Below are 14546 nucleotides of genomic sequence, written 5' to 3' on the forward strand. Positions count from 1 at the left end.
TAATGAATACTCTTCCATAGATACCCACTGCATTTCTGAATCACGAATAATCCAGGCAGCCATTTAATTGAGCTGCCCAATAGTACATTCTGAAGTTAGGCAACTTGAGGCCCCCTTTTTCCTTTCCAGACATTAACATTTTGAGTCTGACCCTTGGTCGTTTATTCTGCCAGATAAATTTAGATGTAATGCGTTCTAATAATTTGAATGCAGACTGTGGGATCAAAATGGGTAGGTGCTGAAATAGGAATAATAGGCGTGGAAGAATATTCATCCTTATACATTCAATCCTCCCCATAAAAGTGAGTGGGAGTAGGTTCCATCTGTCCAAGTCCCCCTTACTCTCCTTGAACAACCGATCATAATTGAGTGCAAGTAGCTGATTGGTTTTAGGAGTAATAATTACCCCCAAGTATCTGAAGCCCTGTTTGGAGTGTCTAAAAGATACAAGATGATCTAGCTGTGTGGGCCAGTTGCCAACAATCATTAACGCCTCAGATTTATTTGTATTTATTTTATAACCTGACACTGTACCATAATCACTGTACCAAAAACAGAGGTGACCGGATTCTCTAAAAATAGCAGAATATCATCTGCGAAAAGTGACAGCTTATGTTGTGTATTGGTTTCATCTCTAATTCCTTGTATGAGAGGGTTAGATCTGATCAGTTCAGCTAACGGTTCAATACTAAGAGCAAAAAAGGACGGCGATAACACTTCACCCTGTCTAGTGCCACGGCCTAGAGAGAAGAAGTCAGAGCAGTGACCATTAACCCTTATATAGTGTTTGGACCCATGAGATAAAAGTCTCATTAAAGCCCATATGCCTGAGAGTCTGTTGCAGGAAGTCCCAATCTACCCGGTCAAAGGCCTTTTCCGCATCCAGGCTCAAGAACATTGAAGAGGTATCCCTTTCCTGTGCCATAATCTGAAGATTGAGGGCCCTTCTAACATTATCTGAACCTTGCCTATGGGAAATAAAACCTGTTTGGTCAGGTTTCACTAGTTTTCTTATATGTTTTTGAATTCTATTTGCAATAATGGCTGTAAGAATTTTTAAATCAACACAAAGCAGGCTGATAGGGCGATAAGACATGCATAAAGTCGGGTCCTTGCTTTCTTTATGGATGACACTAATAATAGCTTCAGACCATGACTGGGGGGGATCACTTTTAAATAATGCATAATTATAAACTTTGCATAACAATGGTGTTAGCTCTTTTTCAAAAAATTTGTAATACTCCCCAGGCAGTCCATCCACTCCGGGGGACTTGTTGTTTTTCAGTTTTCCAATACTGTTTTTTATTTCTTCAATGGTGATTGGATTTGTTATTAGTTCAGCTTCTTCCTGAGACAGTTTACTAAGATTAATCGGGTTAAGAAATTGTTCAATCTTTTCAAATTTATTTGGGACATTTTCTTCTTTATACAATTCCTGATAATACAAAGAAAATGCTTTCGCAACTTCCTTAGGTTGGCACACAATTTTTCCAGAGTTTGGACATTTAATTTTATGAACAACCCTACTTGATTGCTCTTTACGCAGCTGAAATGCCAGCAGTCGGCTTGCCCGATTGCCGTATTGGTGGTACTTTTGATTAACAAAGCGTAGTTGTCCCTCCGCCTTATACGTTAGTAAATCATCCAACTTTTGCCTCTGCTCTTTCAATGAGTTCAAAGTCCCAGTGTCTTTAGTTACCTGACTGACTTTTTCTAATTTCTTAATTTTGTTTTCTAGTTCTGTTTGTTCTGCTAGTCTCTCCTTTTTCAGTCTAGATGAAACCGCTATAATATTACCTCTCAAATAACTTTTGGCACTCTCCCACAAGATTGAAGGAGACACCTCATTATTATCATTGAATTGAATATATTCAGTCAGACTCTTTTGAAGTTCTTGTCGGGTTGTTTCATTATTCAAGATAGATACATTGGCTCTCCAATATTTAAAATGATTGTTTGGGTTCAGTCTTAATGTCAGACAAACCGGGGCGTGATCAGAGTGATTGCTTCTATGCTACACTGTCTAGTCCTATAAAGGTCTGTCCTAGGCATTAAAAACATGTCTATCCTTGAATGGCAGCGATGTACATGTGAATAAAAAGTAAAATCTTTTTCTTGGGGGTGGAACTGGCGCCACACATCCACTAGGCCCAATTCCTTAATCATTGTATTTAAACTACAAGATTTCTTGGATTTGGGGCCATTGTGTGTCGGGAGTCTGTCGACAGCTGCTTTCAAAGTACAATTGAAATCACCTCCCACCAAGATCATTCCTTCAGATTTGTCTGCTATCAATGATGCAATATTCTTGAAGAAATTTGGACAGTCCTCGTTTGGTGCATATAAATTTAGTAAAGTAATTTTAGACCCCCATACAGAGCCAATCACCATTACATAGCGCCCTTCCCTATCCGCAAATGTTTTTTCATGGTGGAAATATGTTGACCGGTTAACAAGAATTGCAACTCCTCTTTTTCTCCCATCCTGATAAGTAGAGCTATATTGTTGTTCAACCCACTCTCTCCTCAACTTCCTGTGTTCCTTTTCAGAGAGGTGAGTCTCCTGAAGCATTGCTATGGAGCACCCTTTAGTTTTTCAGTTGGTTCAGTACCTTTTTCCTTTTAATTGGACTATTCAAACCCTTTACGTTATACGAAACACAAATTAGATCTTTCATATCTTAGACTCATATCCTATACAGACAAAACTAAAATATTATACTCAATGAAATAGTGGTCCACAATTGGTCTCAGGCCAAGATAAACAAAAACATTTAGAACTAAACAAACAAAGAACATTAAGAACAGTAGCTTCCACGTACCCGACTGGATTAATAACAACCTGAGTAATCCAGTCCCCGGTGTACCCTGGGCGGAGGGTGGTGACGAGTCCTCTGTGGGGGAAAAACACAATGTGTTATTTCGTCGCTGTTGCCCGCTCGCAGAGCGGCTCATTGCGGCTATATAAGTGGGGTGGGGGGGTGGTATCCACTTGTGTGGGCACTTTCCATCCATTGTACAAGCGAAAAAATATATTTTTTTTATCTCTTCCTAACATTTATGTCCAAGAAAAACTAAAATGAACTCGGCGGGAGTGACATCTCAGTCCTCCATAAAGAAAGTTTTTATTTCGTCAAGGGAGAGGGTCATACCTGCCCTAGTTCCCTCAGCGGACCATCAGCACCGGGATAGCTCCGTTTCCATGCGCTCCCTCTGGTCGACTCGCACTTGTATCCCCAGCTCTTGAAGCGTCGGCAGGGCTTCCGTCAAACTTGAGAACGTCTTCTCACCACCATCCTTGAACAGTCTCAGTTTTGCTGGAAACACACACTTGGCTCTGATGTTTTTCAGCTTTAATTGCTTTACCGCATCTCGTACCAGTGCCCTCCTCTTTTGCAGTTCCTGGGAAAAATCATGGTCAAAATATATCTGCGTGCCCTTATATAAGACACGCTTCTGGTCCCAGGCTTGTCGTAGAATGGTCTCTTTCACAGAGAAGTCCCAGAATCTGACCACCAGTGAGCGCGGTGCTGCGTCGGGGTTCTTGGGTTTAGCAGCAAGGGCTCTGTGTGCTCGCTCTATTCCAATGTTAAGATCAGCGGGAAGTTGAAGAGTTGATTTACACAGCTCTAGTACAAACAGCTTAACATCTCTCCCCTCACTCCCTTCTGGGACACGATAGATCCTCAGGTTGTTTCGCCTTAGTCTATTTTGCATGTCCTAGCATCGTGCTGTGAGATCCATTTCTCTATGTAACAAGTACCGGAGGGCTCGTTCATGACGCCTGGTGGAGTCTTCGTTGTCGCCGATCCGCTCCTCCATCTCCGTTGTTCTGTTTTCCAGCTTTGTCATATCTTCTCTCAAAATCTTGAAAGACGCCTCCAGTCTCGTCAGAGCTTGCTGTGTTTCCATATGCCCGTCTTTGTTATCTTTTCTTATCTTCTCCAGTTCTGCTAATATCCTCGTATCTGCATCACGAGTGCTAGCAGTAGCATTAGCATCTGCATTCGAGGACAAAGTTAGTTGCTTCAAATGCTCACCTTTATCTTTATTTTGATCCTGTTTGCTGGATCCCTTGCCTCTCAGGGACGATGCCATGCTGGTTGGAATGGAAATTGCCGAGTTTTAAAAATTGTAGTTAGGAGTAATGTATTAATCTGGACGGAGCTCGTTCCTTATGCTGCTTGACTAGATCATGGCGTCACCGGAAGCCCCAAGCGGGAATGTTTTTAAGCCCTCTTCAGTATCCATTTTTGTACTTTCAGGCCTTTGCTACTGACAAGCTCCAACAGGGATGACTCCAGATGGACTGCACACAATGAATGAGAAAAAAAGGGTTCCCAGTCATCCAGGTCATGGTAGTCTGAGGAGCTTTGAAAGAAAGCAGCCGGAATTCTCTAAGTTTCTTGAAGCCCTTTCACCCCTCATCTGAGAACCTTCGTTAGATCTAAAACTAAATGTTGGAGAGTCCCAGGTATTTAAACCCCAGATGGGGTTGTCTTTACCAGGGTCATTGACCAACTATGAAACATATCATATGAGCCAAGGTGTGAAAAAAGGCGTGGGTAATTATCAGCAGAGGTTTCGGGTGAAACCATTATGAGACCTTGACATATGTAGTTTAACTTCTTTACACTGAAATTGAATGGCCTCAATTTCAATCAGACCTTGTGAGCTCTAATTACCTTTTTCCACTACCACCAACCTAGCTTGTCTTAACTTGACTCAGCTCGGTCTTTAGAGTTTCCATTAGGCGGTAGTAACTGGTAACAGCTATTTTTTGGTACTTGCTCAGTTAGGTTTCCAAGTCACTCTCAAAATGTGACATAAACAGATTGCATGGCAGGGCCTGTGCAGTCAATGGCATCACTCAATGAGTCATGAGAGTGACTGCTTCACAAAATCAGTAACAGCAGTTTTGAAAGACAAATTGGTGTCACAGATAACTTTGAAAGGTTTTGTAAGCAACACATTTACAATGACCCAGAAGGAGTTACACTTGCCAAAAGTTTCCATGAAGCTTAAAGCTTTCGATGTGAAGGGGGCTCGTCTGGGATTTTAACCCAGGACCTCCCGCACCCTAAGCGAGAATCATACGCCTAGACCAACGAGCCAAAGGAAGAGAGCACTCATTGCTGGAGCTCTGAAAGTACAGGCTTAAATCGGCCTTCAAATTCAAGCGGGACTGTTTTTAAGGCCTTTTCAGTAGCCATTTTTGTACTTTCAGGCCTTTGTTACTGACAAGCTCCAACAGGGATGACTCCAGAGGGACTGCACACAATGAATGAGAAAAGAAAAGGGTTCCCAGTCATCCAGGTCATGGTAGTCTGAGGAGCTTTGAAAGAAAGCAGCTGGAATTCTCTAAGTTTCTTGAAGCCCTTTCACCCCTTATCTGAGAACCTTCGTTAGATCTAAAACTAAATGTTGGAGAGTCCCAGGTATTTAAACCCCAGATGGGGTTGTCTTTACCAGGGTCATTGACCAACTATGAAACATATCATATGAGCCAAGGTGTGAAAAAAGGCGTGGGTAATTATCAGCAGAGGTTTCGGGTGAAACCATTATGAGACCTTGACATATGTAGTTTAACTTCTTTACACTGAAATTGAATGGCCTCGATTTCAATCAGACCTTGTGAGCTCTAATTACCTTTTTCCACTACCACCAACCTAGCTTGGCTTAACTTGACTCAGCTCGGTCTTTAGAGTTTCCATTAGGCGGTAGTAACTGGTAACAGGTATTTTTTAGTACTTGCTCAGTTAGGTTTCCAAGTCACTCTCAAAATGTGACATATACAGATTGCATGGCAGGAACTGTGCAGTCAATGGCATCACTCAATGAGTCATGAGAGTGACTGCTTCACAAAATCAGTAAGAGCAGTTTTGAAAGACAAATTAGTGTCACAGATAACTTTGAAAGGTTTGGCAAACAACACATTTACAATGACCCAGAAGAAATTAAACTTGCCAAAGGTTTCCATGAAGCTCAAAAGCTTGTGATGTACAATGGACTCGTCTGGGATTTGAACCCGGGACCTCTCGCACCCCAAGCAAGACTCATACGCCTAGACCAACGAGCCACGGGAAAACTGTTCTCACAACTGGAACACTGAAATTACAGACTTAAATCTGCCTTCAAATTCAAGCAGGACTGTTTTTAAGCCCTCTTCAGTAGCCATTTTTGTACTTTCAGGCCTTTGCTACTGACAAGCTCCAACAGGGATGACTCCAGAGGGACTGCACACAATGAATGAGAAAAGAAAAGGGTTCCCAGTCATCCAGGTCATGGTAGTCTGAGGAGCTTTGAAAGAAAGCAGCTGGAATTCTCTAAGTTTCTTGAAGACCTTTCACCACTCATCTGAGAACCTTCGTTAGATCTAAAACTAAATGTTGGGGAGTCCCAGGTATTTAAACCCCAGATGGGGTTGTCTTTACCGGGGTCGTTCACCAACTGTGAAACATATAGTATGAGCCAAGGTGTGAAAAAAGGCGTGTGTGATTATCAGTAGAGGTTTCGGGTGAAACCATTATGAGACCTTGACATATGTAGTTTAAATTCTTTACACTGAAATTGAATGGCCTCGATTTCAATCAGACCTTGTGAGCTCTAATTACCTTTTTCCACTACCACCAACCTAGCTTGGCTTAACTTGACTCAGCTCAGTCTTTAGAGTTTCCATTAGGCGGTAGTAACTGGTACCAGGTATTTTTTGGTACTTGCTCAGTTAGGTTTCCAAGTCACTCTCAAAATGTGACATATACAGATTGCATGGCAGGGACTGTGCAGTCAATGGCTGTTAGCTCAAAAGACACGACGTCGTACTCTCATTCACAGCGCTTTATTCGTTCCACCATTTTTCATACCAACAACAACAAAACTTCGCGGGCAACAGTACTCTCGCGATAAAACAGAAAATAACAAGTTAACAATCTCCCTCTTTCTTAAAAAAAATAAAATAAAAGTATAAACACACCCCTGTAAACATTTGTATACATATATGTATATATTTATATAAACAAAAAAACATTTCAAAAGTGCTTTGCTTTACTTAAAGCATACTATCATTGCACACAATAAACAATGGTGCATTTTAATGCAAAGACAACTTTGTAAACAAAGGATTACAGTATCCAGAGTCCTTCATCTAGCGCCTTTAGAAGGGTTAAAGGTGAAACTCCCTTTTTTGTCAGACAATCAGCAAGTTGGGATTTTGAATCTGACCAACAAATGTGTCTGATTTTCTTGGCTTGTATGAGCTCTTTAATGCTGCTCATTTCTAGCCTCAGTCTCTTCTCTGTAACCTGCTTAGTAGACTTGAGTGCATCAAACAAGGAATGATTGTCAGTCACACAGATCAAAGGAAGAGCGTTCAGACCAGTGTTACCAGTTGTAAGCTCAGAAAAAAGTGTTGCCAGGAAGACAGCACTGTCTATTCCATCTGACATGGCAAGAGTTTCTCCTGCCAGTGTACTTCTGACCACGCGCCTGATTTTTTTAGACTGCCAGAAGAGAGGACAAAACTTTCCTCCTTTACCCATAAGGACGATTAATGCCCCTCCTTGAGTACCGCCATCAGGAAGGTTGCCAAATGAAGCATCACTGAAAACAACCAATGCCAGATCCTCACTGTTACCGAAATGCTGAAACTCAAGAGTCACTTTCTCTGCCTTAAGTTTACGGATAACTTTGTTCACTTCATGAATAGACTGTACAGTTGCATCTTTGATATTAGATCCAAGGCTACATGTGTCAAACATAACATCAGGCCTCATTTGTTTGGCAACCCACAAAATCTGTCCTATTTTTGACCTGAGTTGCTCACGTTCTGTTTCACTTAAGGAAGCCTCCCTCTGTACAGCCCGTGCTGCTTGTAACTGAACCGGTTGTAGGTTGTCAATGTAAAGTTGTTGATGCACCTCTATTACATCATTAACTGTACAAATGTCCATACCAACATAAGAAAAGCTGTCATGTTCTTCACGGCCCACAAGGAAGGTAGATTTCAGTACAGGAATGATATGAGTTGCAAAGTGACTTGAACCAGCCCAAAGGAAATCATCAACGTGACATGCAAGCACTCCTGTAACCTCAGATTGTTCATTCTGCCAATAGAACACTGCAGGATCAACCTGTGATATTTTACCACCAGTTTTGAGCATAATGTCTTTGACCTTATTGTACCAATAAAGTGAAGCATCTGCAAGTCCATAAACACACTTTTTCAGTTTCCATAGAACATTGTCCTTGCCAGCTTCAGGTGGGGGACGAAGATAAATGTCTCTTGACAGTTCCATTCCCTGCAAGAAGGCAGATTTAATGTCCATTGAATTTACTCTCCACTTGTTTTGACATATCACAGCTAGCACCAGTCTGAGGGACTCAGACGCACATGTTGGAGAGTCTTTCTGTAGTTCTTTAGTATTTACCTCTTCAAACCCCCGTGCCACAAGTCGAGCCTTTGGGACAACACCATTAGTAGTTTCTTTGAGTGTACAGACCCATTTAGTAGACACACATTTTTGACCCAGGTCTTTCACTTCATCCAACACACCATTACTTTGCCAGCTCTTAATCTCCTGCTGCTTAGCAGAGTCAAAGGAAATATCTTTTGTTATGAGTACATCTGCATCTTTGTTTTCAGCTTCAGTGCAAAGACCATCAACAAGTGACATGTCTACAGCTTTCTTTTCACCTTCACTACCATCATGCTCAAGATATTGCACATTGTACCAGTTTTTGTATTGCCCATTTGCTTTTCCCGCTCTGCCTAGCACTCTGGCTGTGTGTTGAACACCGTTGTCTCTGTTGGTAAAAGTGATCAGCTGTCCTGATCTTAACTTTACATTTGCAGAGACATGATCAGTGGGTGTAGAGGGCTCATTTGCAGTTTGTGTGACAGACATGTTTTCTGTAGTGTGTGTGACAGACATGTTTTCTGTAGTGTGTGTAACAGACATGTTTTCTGTAGTGTTAGTTTCTCTGTCAATAGTGATGTCTTCTTCCTCACTAATACTCTGTTCACCATCGGGTGTGTCAGTGTCATCATTTTCAACTGCGTCTTTGTTGTCATCATCAGTAGTACTGTGTGGTATTTGTTTATCTCCAGTCTGTGAATCCACTTTACTCAACCTTGACTGGTGTCCCCCCATGTCTTACAAATACAACAGTTCCACCCTGCCCAATAACTACACCTGGACCCTTCCACTCTGTACAGTCGACTCGTTTGTAGTATACTTTATCTCCTGCCTCATATTTGTCATCTGTAGGCCTAAGTTTTTTGCGTAGTGCTCTTCTGATCCTTTCTGAACACTCTGCCTCAGTAAATGCTTTCCTGGAAGCATGTAATGCTGATATATGTTCAGCTACTCTTGCACTTACAGTTGTGCCCTCTAAGGCAGGTGGCCTATCCATCAACACAGAAGGAAGGTTGGGGTTTTGGCCAAACACAAGTTGATGTGGACTATAACCATGTACATTAAGCATACTGTTTTTGGCCATAAGGGCCCAGTCTAGCGCAGTGTGCCAGTCACATCCTCGTTCCTTTTTTACCTTCAGGAGGATTTCTGTAAGTGTCATGTTATGTCTCTCCAATAGTCCGTTGCTCCAGGGACTATACCCCGCCGTTGTTTTTACCTCAATGTTGAAGTTTTCAGCCATGTCCCGAATCTCTGTGTTGTTGAACTCTCCGCCGTTGTCTGTGTAGAGCCGTCTGGGGGCACCGTGAATGCTTATCCAGGTGTGAATGAAGGAGTTGACGATCTCTGCAGCTTTCTTTGTCTTTTCATCTCTAATGTCCACACAATAGTGTCCCGAACTAGTGAGCTCTAGGGGAACAGGCTGCTTGAACATGACAACACTGTCATTCTCCATGTCTAGAACAGTCCCTGCTTTCTTGAGAGACGTTTTGCTCAGTAGTAGTGGAATGTCAACAGGAACTACTTCACTTTCAATGTCACATTTTGTTTGTCCAATTTTGGCTGGAAGTTTCACTTTTCTGCTGGAATACACTACAATACCATCCCCAAAGCGAAATGGTCTGGAGCTGGGGGTTTCTGATTGCAACAACTTGTTTACTTGGCCTTGGCTGAGGTCAGTTTGTGGTCAGAAGTGGCTAGATAGTTACATAACTATCTAGCCACTTCTGACCACAAACTGTACGTGTACATGCAGTATCAATAATGGCTGACCCCAGTGCCTCAGTCAGGAAGATTTCAGAGTCTGTCATTGAGGCTTTAGTGTACAAAGTAATGTTACACTCCTCCACTTTCCCATCTTCAGTTAGCTTTACTTGGTCACCATTACGATGAGGACAGTCTTTCGCCCAGTGGTAAGTGCTCTGACAAATAGCACATCTTGTTCGCTTGCCAAACTTGTCAAGTGGGTTGGTACCTTGTAGTGGTTGTCGCTGTCCACTCCGCGACGAAGTACCGTTGTTTCGTTTGTATTTGGGACCTTTTTGTTCCGTAAGGAAAACTGCATCTTGGTTCAGTTGAATTCCGCTGAAAACTCCGGTTACTTTCCCTCCGAAAATCCGTTTCAGTGCAGACTTCATAGACGCAAACGTTAAGTCCGTGCACGCTGTCAGTGCAAGCTGTCGACTTTTCTCATCAAGACAAGCTGTATCTAGAAGCTTAAATGCTAGCACAGCGTCAGGCAGCGTCATGTTGTACTTTTTCATCCAGTTATAACGCTGTTCAAAGTCTATAATGTAGTCTGCCATGGACACGCTGTGGTTCTTTGCAATGGAGTCAAAACACGAGTAGGCTTCATAAGAGCGGTCTTTCTCTTCTCTCTGAAACACCGCGTCAAGTTTTGCAAGTAGTATTTCCATACCGTCATCTTTGTCCAAATCTTCCACGGGTATCTCCATGGCCGTTTCTCTGGCTCTTCCCTCAAGCCCCAGCACGACCGCGAGTGCCTGTTTCTTTTTATCCAGGGTCATTGACCAACTATGAAACATATCACATGAGACAAGGTGTGAAAAAAGGCGTGGGTAATTATCAGCAGAGGTTTCAGGTGAAACCATTATGAGACCTTGACATATGTAGTTTAAATTCTTTACACTGAAATTGAATGGCCTCGATTTCAATCAGACCTTGTGAGCTCTAATTACCTTTTTCCACTACCACCAACCTAGCTTGGCTTAACTTGACTCAGCTCGGTCTTTAGAGTTTCCATTAGACGGTAGTAACTGGTAACAGGTATTTTTTAGTACTTGCTCAGTTAGGTTTCCAAGTCACTCTCAAAATGTGACATATACAGATTGCATGGCAGGGACTGTGCAGTCAATGGCATCACTCAATGAGTCATGAGAGTGACTGCTTCACACAATCAGTAAAAGCAGTTTTGACAGACAAATTGGTGTCACAGATAACATTGAAAGGTTTTGTAAGCAACACATTTACAATGACCCAGAAGGAGTTACACTTGCCAAAAGTTTCCATGAAGCTTAAAGACTTCGATGTGAAGGGGGGGGGGGGGGGGGGGGGGGGTTTCTTTCTCTTTTCTTTCACTGCTGTGATCACCTACTTCCCCACTCACCTACAAACAATACCCTCTATTTCTGCATATTTACACGCAAGCACATGCACTCAACGGCAGCACATTTACAACAGCCTCACAGCACACACAGACTTATAGGACACACACGCAAGCCACGCTTGTTCATTATTTGTGAATATACACACACATAATCAGACTTATGGAGCCTCTCACCACCCATTTTTTTTCTCTTTCTATTTACAAACAAGTGATGTTTCCACATTCTCTTCCCCCGTCTAAACGAAACACCCAGCGTACATCATTAGACATACACACACAATTATGGGCACACTAAGGTTTGTCACATGGAATGTAAATGGAGCTGGCACCAGAGAAAAAAAGGTTAAAGATATTTAACCAGCTTAAAAAACTACAGGCAGATGTTGTTTTATTACAAGAGACTCACAGGCCTGTCACAGGTTTAAACAAACTTAAAACAACTGAGTTTCCTAATGTGTTTGCAGCCTGTTATAATTCTAGACAAACGGGAATAGCAATTTTAATACATAAAAATGTTAATTTTACAGTACTCGATACAGTTATAGATCCAGAGGGTAGATTCCTCATTATTAAATTATCAGTATTTAACAAAAAGCTATGTATTGTAAGTATATATGGTCCAAATGTTGATGAACCCTCATTCTTCCACGGATTTTTTAGTGCACTCTCTGAACACCTTGATTGCACACTTATTCTTGGAGGTGACCTCAACCTTGGATTAAATGAAGAAATGGATAGGGTCAACACAACAGGAACTCAGCGCAATTGGCAGTCCACAAATATAATCAAACAGTATATGAGTGACTATGGCCTTTGCGATGCATGGTGCTCCCTTCACCCCAACAGTAAGGAATATTCTTTCTTCTCACATGTCCATCACTCCTACTCTCGTCTGGATTATTTTCTAGTCAGCAGCTCACTGCTGAGTGATATTTCAGACACTGAGATTCACCCTATAGCTGTCAGTGATCATGCTCCTGTATCTTTAACACTAATACATAAGAAGAACACTACACCAAGTAAAAACTGGAGATTCAATACATCGCTGCTCAAAGATGAAGACTTTATTAAATATTTTTAAAAAGAGTGGACTGCATATTTAGACTTTAATGACACTCCTGGAACATCAGCTTCTGTTCTATGGGAAGCAGGGAAAGATGTGATGAGAGGTAAAATAATTTCTTTCTCATCACACAAAAAGAAAGAAGAAAACAAAAACATTCAGGAACCAGAAAAAAAACATCAAATCCTTAGAAGAAGCCTACGTGTGCGACCAAGATAAAGAAATAATGAACAAAATATGCAAAACAAAACTAGAATTAAATGAAATTATTAATAAAAAAACACAATTCCTAGTACAAAGACTTCACTTGCAGAATTTTGAACACAGTAACAAATCAGGTCGATTTCTAGCTAACCAGTTAAAAATAAATAAAGAAAAAACAACTATATGTGCTGTTAAAGATTTATCTGGAAACACAATATATGACCCTGGAAGAATAAACAACATTTTTAGGGATTTCTATGAAACTCTATATTCACCACAAATAAACCCGTCTAAAAATGAAATTAATCAGTTTCTTGACAACGTAACTCTTCCAAAATTACTAGACAGTCAAGCAATGGCACTGGATTCGCCACTGACGCCAGGTGAACTCCAGGAAGCCCTAATAAGTATGCCCAATAATAAGGCTCCAGGTCCAGACGGCTACCCTGCAGAATTCTACAAAGAATTCTGGACAATTTTGGCACCAGTATTCCACGGAATGTTGCAGGAAATCAAGGAAAATGGCAGACTACCACCAAATATGAATTCTGCCAGCATTAGTCTCCTGCTAAAACCAGGCAAAGACCCTTTATTTCCCTCAAGCTATCGTCCAATATCCCTTATAAATGCAGACCTCAAAATAATCTGCAAAGCCCTCTCAAAAAGATTAGAGAAGATAACCCCCTTTTTAATTCATCCTGACCAAACTGGTTTCATAAAAGGTAGGCACTCATCAACAAACGCACGTAGATTACTTAATTTAATAGACTACTCATACAGTAAAAACACTGAAACCACAATATTATCTCTAGATGCAGAAAAAGCGTTTGACAGCGTTAACTGGAAATTTTTATTTGCAACTTTACACAAATTTGGTTTTGGAAACTCTTTCATAAACTGGCTAAGAATATTATATAATTCCCCAACAGCTTGTGTCAGAACAAATGACCAGACATCCTCCAGCTTCTGTCTCCTGAGGGGCACCAGACAGGGATGCCCACTCTCCCCCTCACTTTTTGCAATTTTTATCGAACCACTAGCAGCAGCATTTAGACAGGCTACAACAATTAAGGGCATAAAATGTAAGAACGTAGAACATAAAATCAGTCGCTATGCGGATGATGTGTTGCTTTTTCTCCAAAACTCACAAACAGACCTTTCGGAGGTAATTACTCTAATAAACTGGTTTTCAAGAGTTTCAGATTATTCAATTAACTGGTCAAAATCTACAGTTCTTCCAATTAACTGCTCCTTCCATAATTCTTCTTTTCAATATTTAGGTATTAATCAAGAACGAAAATCGGAGGTTCGAAGACGATCAGATACCGTCGTAGTTCCGACCATAAACGATGCCAACTAGCGATCCGGCGGCGTTATTCCCATGACCCGCTGGGCAGCGTCCGGGAAACCAAAGTCTTTGGGTTCCGGGGGGAGTATGGTTGCAAAGCTGAAACTTAAAGGAATTGACGGAAGGGCACCACCAGGAGTGGAGCCTGCAGCTTAATTTGACTCAACACGGGAAACCTCACCCGGCCCGGACACGGAAAGGATTGACAGATTGATAGCTCTTTCTCGATTCTGTGGGTGGTGGTGCATGGCCGTTCTTAGTTGGTGGAGCAAGTTGTCTGGTTAATTCCGATAACGAACGAGACTCCGACATGCTAACTAGTTACTCGACCCCGTGCGGTCTGAGTCCAACTTCTTAGAGGGACAAGTGGCGTTCAGCCACACGAGATTGA

The 14546-nt window shown here is 41.7% G+C and overlaps 1 protein-coding gene and 1 pseudogene across 1 annotated transcript in view; one reads left to right on the forward strand and one right to left on the reverse strand.

Annotated features, from left to right (window-relative positions):
* Positions 1-6821: 6821 nt before the first annotated feature.
* The window catches only part of igsf21b (immunoglobin superfamily, member 21b), a 56730-nt gene continuing 49005 nt past the window's right edge, over positions 6822-14546 (reverse strand). Inside the window, exon 11 of the transcript XR_014798857.1 lies at positions 6822-10948. The gene's annotated coding sequence lies outside the window, so the exon portion shown is untranslated. The remainder of the gene's footprint in view (positions 10949-14546) is intronic.
* The window catches only part of LOC146364386 (18S ribosomal RNA), a pseudogene marked incomplete at both ends in the record, with an annotated part of 957 nt that continues 388 nt past the window's right edge, over positions 13978-14546 (forward strand).

The sequence above is a fragment of the Perissodus microlepis genome, chromosome 20 (genome assembly GCF_051167445.1).
Source record: "Perissodus microlepis isolate ML-2025 ecotype Zambia chromosome 20, ASM5116744v1, whole genome shotgun sequence".
Classification (NCBI taxonomy): domain Eukaryota; kingdom Metazoa; phylum Chordata; class Actinopteri; order Cichliformes; family Cichlidae; genus Perissodus; species Perissodus microlepis.